This window comes from Pinus tabuliformis, chromosome 3_2, assembly GCF_031772625.1.
Source record: "Pinus tabuliformis cultivar Carrire ecotype Pingquan chromosome 3_2, CPIR1, whole genome shotgun sequence".
NCBI classification, from domain to species: domain Eukaryota; kingdom Viridiplantae; phylum Streptophyta; class Pinopsida; order Pinales; family Pinaceae; genus Pinus; species Pinus tabuliformis.
Genome location: NC_142302.1, coordinates 71,081,358 through 71,088,326, shown reverse-complemented (window position 1 = coordinate 71,088,326; position 6,969 = coordinate 71,081,358).

Genomic DNA, 6,969 nt, shown 5'->3' with positions numbered 1-6,969 from the left:
GACCTTTAGTGTATTTTCTATCACAATTGTAACAAAGCCCTTTTGCTCTTTTTTCTTCCAATTGTTTTGGCATCAACCTTGTAGGTGGTGAAAGAATAGGAGCAACAACAGTTCTATCTTTATAGTTATGAGTGGTAGGATTCCTTGTTGCCATAATTTTGCTTTCAATTTTTCTTGCCAACCTGTATGCCTTCTCCAATGAATCAGGTTCCCAAAGGCGAACCTCATGTTGGATGTTATCATTTAAAGTCCCTATGAAGACTTCAATCCTATGCTTCTCTGGAATATCATTTATCCTTATATTCAATTTTTGGAAGTCCTCAATGTGCTCTTGCATTAAACCCTTTTGTTTGAGATTTATAATTTGGCTAAATAAGGTGTTGCTCTTTTTATCCTCGTAGTGTGCTGTCATTTCCTCCTGAAAATTGAGCAGGTGACAAGTTTTTTACGAGAACAAATCCCTCTATACCATACAAATTGATTTGGTTCTAAATATAAAGATGCAATATGTACCTTTTGTGTGTTTTGCACATTATGTAGATCAAAATATTTCTCCATCTATATTATCCATGTTACGGGATCCTTGCCATCAAACTTCCTCATATCTACCTTTGGAATATGTTGGGTCTTTAATCCAATGTTAGATTCTATGAAATCATGATTAACATTACTTTTGTTCTCATCATGAGTTTCCTCTACTACCTTTTCGCCATTAGGAGGCCTTTCTTGTAGCAGATTTGTCCCACCTTCCTTCAAACCTTCCATGTCTTTCTTCAAATATTCCATGCCTTTCTTCCAATATGCTTTCATATCATTGATATCAGCTTCCATGGAATAGATAAAACTATTTATCTTAGCTTCGATCACATCCTTCAAATAATCCATCCAATTTTGATTACTAAGTGTTTCTATTTTCTTGATTCGAGACATTCTTTTTCGTGCTTTTAGGACCTTGATCTTGAATCTGTTGTATCTCTGAAATTGCGGATCTCCAAGGTCTGAAATTGCTCCGGTAGCCCTCTAAGTCCTCTTTCTAACCCTGTAAGTCTAATCAAGATTTGATTTTCCAAGGAAGAGTTATGTCAAATCTCCCACAATGACCTGATTATAGACTTATTCAGTAGAGCTAACTTGTACGAAGTGTCACGTGTCACTGTTTCGACCTTAGGTTTTGAAAATGATACCCAACAAACTACAGTCCGTCTGATTTTTGTCACTTTTTATGAAATTTGAATGAGATGCTCAGAGAGAGAGAGAGTTATGACGATTTTTCCAAGGTCACCTATTTGGGATGTAATTCGGGGGCTTGCAAAATCCCTAAATGTCTTGGACTGTATCTCCGAAAATATAGCAAAGAAAAATTTGAAATTCAGGCCCGAGCTGCACCAAGATTTAGGCTCAGATGGGTTTTAATTTCAGAGTTTGAACCTTCATAGAAAAAACATTATAGTGAAAATTCCATGATGACCTGTTTGAGATGAAATTCTGGAGCTTACAAAAACCCTAACTTCCTCAGATCATATATCCGAAAACATAGCGAGACAAGATCTGAAATTCGGACCTGAGGTTCAGACTGATTGCTTCTAGAATGGTTTTTTTTTAGCTTCTTAAACTTCGTAGTGAAATATTTATTGCGAACATTCCACGATGGCCTGTTTGGAGCAGTGAAACCCTAAAATCCGAAGCTCTAATACCAAATTTTATGGAACCAGCTCACAAAATGATAGAAAAGAGAGATCAACGCCTTCAAAATAAGCCTCTTCGAGGGGGAAACCTCCTTTACATTATACAAATGAACAATTATTGGATGATACAAATGACAAGACCTCCTTTCTATATATAGGAGTCTAAGGGGTCATAATATAATCAGAGCCGACATAACAATAATAATGTAAGGACAGAACAATAACAATAGTGGGCTTCTATGGGACACAATCATAACAATATGGGGACTACATGGGCACAACAATATAATAAGGGGGTTACACTAATAACAATAATGGGTTACACTAGTAGTATAGGGATCTAACATTTTCAAATGGGGACTTGTCAATAGAAGTGTGGACTGCTTTTTTATAAGAGTTTTGTATATATACCAAAATTTTATCCCAGGTCTTCAAATCCTCTTAATTGTATCCCATTAAAAGTTGCACCAAAGTCTTGTTGACTACTTCTATTTGCCCATTTATCTAAGGATGGAATGTTATAGACTTATTCAACTTTGTGTCCATCTTCTCCCATAATGTAGTCCAAAATGCACTGATAAATCTCATGCCCCTGTCTGAAATGATGTTCCTCGATATCCTGGAGTGTACCCAAACCTTGTAACAACCTTGGTGAAAATTCCATGTAATAAATGTTAAAAACAATAACCACGTATGACTGGGACACTTATTCCAAGCTGAATGTTGGGCAAGACATCCTATCAGGTGTTCATTTGATTGATTATGGCTAAGGAAATCGGCAAAGGCAATTGCTAATGCATTAAAATGGAATTTTTGGCACAATTATTTATGAAAATAATGGAAATTTGGAGAAAAACAAAGTGAAAGGTCACATGTTGCGTGTGAGGAGGAAAATTAAGGAAAATAATGGAAAATGAAGAAAATAAATGCCTCATTCATAAAAAGGATTCTGAGGATTAGTTGGTAACCTTTCTTTAGTTCAGTTTTGGAGCTCTCTCACTATTCTCTCTCTCTCTCTCTCATACTCTTGGTGGGTGTGGCATACTTGGATTCTTGGAGCATGAAGGCAAAGGAAGAGTAGGAAAGCACAATAAGGCATCAACATCAATAGCTACATCAGATTTGTTTGCAGGTACCGAGTTGCTTGTATGGTTTCTTCACTATTTTGGCAAGCATGGCATATACATGTGGTTTCTTGGTTGTGATCTGCCATTGGCATGGAGGATTTCCTGGATCGACAGTGGATTGCCTAGCCTTGCCATTTCCTGGATAGCCATGGTGATTATGGGCTTACTTTCATTGTTTTGTTTTGGTTGGTTCTCATGTTTCCTTAGCCTGGGTTGAGTTATTGGTCCTGGAAGCCGTGGTTGAACAAACGCTCTAGAAGCCCTATAACAGCTTGGGTTGAGTTACTAGTCCTGGAAGCCCTAGTTGGTCAAATGCTCTGGAAGCCCTTGGTGGTTTGAGTTACTAGTCCTGGAAGCCTTGGTTGGAAAAACGCTTTGGAAGCCTTGTATAAGTTGTGGGTTGAGTTACTAGTTTTGGAAGCCTTAGTTGGACAAACACTCTGGAAGCCCTAAAAGGCTTGGATGAAGACCAATCTGATGATGGTTTTTGGTGATGTCCGACCGTGAGGTGGAATCATTGTTTAATGGTGGATGGCATGTGGAAGCCCTTGATGAGTTTTGATTGATGTGTTCCATGAGATCCCATATTCATGCTTGGAATATGGCACGGGGGTGAATGGCTGAAGAGAGATTTGGCTCAACCATTCTATGGTTGGGTGGAACGTGATAGTCCCATCTCTAGTTGGTTAATTACATTCATTGAGAAATCCATTCCCTTGATTTCCATGTGTAAAGGTATTGATGTATTTATGGATTTGATGACTGATATGTTTATTGTATTTCTATTCCTATTATGCTGGTTATATGCACATTTTATGACAACAACTATGTATGGCTCTCAGCATGTTTTTACTTGTATGTGAATGGATAATGTGTCTATGACTTAATGGATGATAATGCAAAAAATGGCATGAGGGAACAATGGTTCATAGCGATTCTCAGATAAGTACGAGATCCCTACACTTAATTATATTATTTACACCTGTAGATTACATGTCGATGATATGTTTGACGAAATGGTTGTCATGGCTAGTAGGGTTCTAGTCATGGTATTGATTATTTTATTGATTTTGCATCCTTGTTTCCTTGTATTCTTACCAATTTTAAGTGATCATTCCATTCCGGGCAATGTCCTGGGCTCTGGGCCAAAAAAGGTGGCTCAAATCCCAGAATGCTAACAAAACAGAGCGTTATTTTAGAGACTAAATCGCCTGGAAAGTGTTTAGGGAGCATTATAACTCACATTGGCAGTGTCTGGGGAGCGTTATCACTCGTCTGGGCAGTGTTTGGGGAGCGTTACTTTGCCCTAAGTTTCTCAAACATTAGAGGGACGTACGGACAAGTTGTCTGAGTGGCTGACTTGTCTCTTGAAGGTTCTGTTGATGATATTGGATGACTGTGTGTGATGTTCCGTCAATTCCATTTCCTTAAAGTCACTAAGGAGGTTTAATCTTATCATAGTGGCACCTCGTCGCATGTTTACCCCAGCTGGCCGGTTGCTTGGGTAGATGTGGGAGGAGGGTGTTACAACCCTGTCTAAAGAACAAGTTCATTGCTTCTTGCCCACTGATGCTTTTTTAATAGGGCATCATAACACACATATTCTTAAATCTGTCAACTACCGCAAAAATGTAGTCATGTCCCTTCTTGGTTAGTTGTAAACCTCCCATAATGTCCATGCAAATTCTTTCCCAAGGACAAGTGGGTATAGGTAATTGATGATATAAACACTATTTCCTATTATTAGGCTTGTTGGTGCAACGAAGCATGCATCCTCTTATGAACCTAGCTACTTGTTCTTGCATCTTGGGCCAATACACATACCTCTGCAAGTTGGCCACTGTCTTCCCTACACCAGAGTGCCCTGCAACCTTGGAGGTGTGAACCTCTCTGATCAACGACAATTGATCACCTTTAGGAACACATCCAAACTGTAGAGTAACCCGTCCTGAATATGTAGTCAATAGTGTTGTCACCATCGTGCATATGAATCTAGTTCTAAAATTACTGAAACACCACCTTAAAGTCCTCATCCTCTAAATATGCCTTTAGGAATTCATCATGGGTGAATGGATCCATGTTCATCATAGTTCCAAAAGTTGCGATCTTTGATGTGGGTGGCCTTGAAAGCATGTCAACCAAATTGTTTATGTTTCCCTTCTTATACTTGATCATTAAATGAAACTATTGTAGCAACCCCATCCACTTCGTTTGATTTGTTGTGGCTTACTTTGGGCTTGTAGGCATTGTTGTGGTTGATGATTTATGTGGCTTACTATATCCTTTCCCATCAGATAGTGCTTCCACTTCTTCAAAACTTGCATTATGGCATATATCTCTTTGTCATAGGTAGGGAAGTTAAGAATTGCCCCATGAAATTCTTCAGAATGGTAGCATACAAACCTTCTTCCCTGCTTCAAGACCACTCCCATAGAATACTCATGTAGATCTATCTCCACTTCAAAGGGTTGTTGCAAGTTCAATAAACCCAAAACCCGTTTTTGACTTATCTTATTCTTTAGCTCCTAAAAGGCCCTCTATTGACCCCTTCCCCATTAGAAACTCTTCCACTTGCTATTATGGCATGGAGTGGTCTTATTATCGCTAAAAATGAGGATATGAATTTTCTCAGGTACTGTTTTGCCCCAACGAAACTCCTAAACCTCCCATAATGTCCATGGAAATGATTTCCAAAGGACAAATGGGTATAGGTAATTGATGATATAAACATTATTTCCTATTATTAGGCTTGTTGGTGCAACGAAGCATGCATCCTCTTATGAACCTAGCTACCTGTTCTTTCATCTTGGGCCAATACACATACCTCTCTAAGTTGGCCACTGTCTTCCCTACACCAAAGTGCCCTGCAACCTTGGAGTGTGAACCTCTTTGATCAATTGCAATTGATCACCTTTAAGAACACATCCAAACTATAGAGTAACCCATCCTGAAGATGGTAGTCAATAGTGTTGTCATCGTCGTGCACATGAATCTAGTTCTAAGATTACTGAAACACCACCTTAAAGTCCTCATCCTCTGAATATGCCTTTATGCATTCATCATGGGTGAATGGATCCATGATCATCATAGTTCTGAAAGTTGTGATCTTTGATGTGGGTGGCCTTGAAAGCATGTTGACCAACTTGTTTGTGTTTCCCTTCTTATACTTAATCATTAAATGAAATTGTTGTAGCACCCTCATCCACTTCTAATGTTTGATTTGTTGTGCCTTACATTGGGCTTGTAGGCATTGTAGTGGTTGATGATCTATATGGGTTACTATATCCTTTCCCATCAGATAATGCTTCCACTTCTTCACAACTTGCACTATGGTATATATCTCTTTGTCATAGGTAGGGAAGTTAAGAATCGCCCCATGAAATTCTTCAGAATGGTAGCATACAAACCTTCTGCCCTGCATCAAGACCACTTCCATAACATAGCCACTTACATCTATCTCCACTTTGAAGGGTTGTTGCAAGTTCAATAACGCCAAAACCCGTTTTTAACTGATCTTTTTCTTTAGCTCCTAAAAGGCCCTCTGTTGACCCCTTCCCCATTAGAAACTCTTGCCACTTGCTATTATGGCATGGAGTGGTGTTGTTATCGCTAAAAATAAGGCTATGAATTTTCTCAGGTACTATTTTTCCCCAATGAAACTCCTAAACTCAGAAACCTTAGTAGGCACCAACCATTTCATGATGGCCTCCATCTTGGCAAGGTCCATTTTAAGCTCTCCTCCACCTATCACATACCCCATATACACCAAAAATTTGTGGTGTAACTCACACTTCTTGAGATTTTCTTACAGTTGACACTTCTTTAATGTCTCTATCACCTTCCTAGGTAGCACTATGTACTAGTATATCATCCAAATAAACAATAACAAATGAATCTATAAAAGGGCATAGTATATCATTCATTAACCTCATAAACATAGTTGGTGCATTAGATAGGCCAAATGGCATGACTAACCACTCATACAAACCTTACCTGGTTTTGAAGGCAGTCTTGCAAGAATATTCTTCTCTGACTCAAACCTTGTGATATCTAGAATTTAAGTCTAACTTGGTGAAGTATTTTGCTTGTTGCAACTGATCCAACAGATCATTTATTCTAGGTAGGTGGGGGGGGGGGGACTCTTTCTTGAGCGTGAT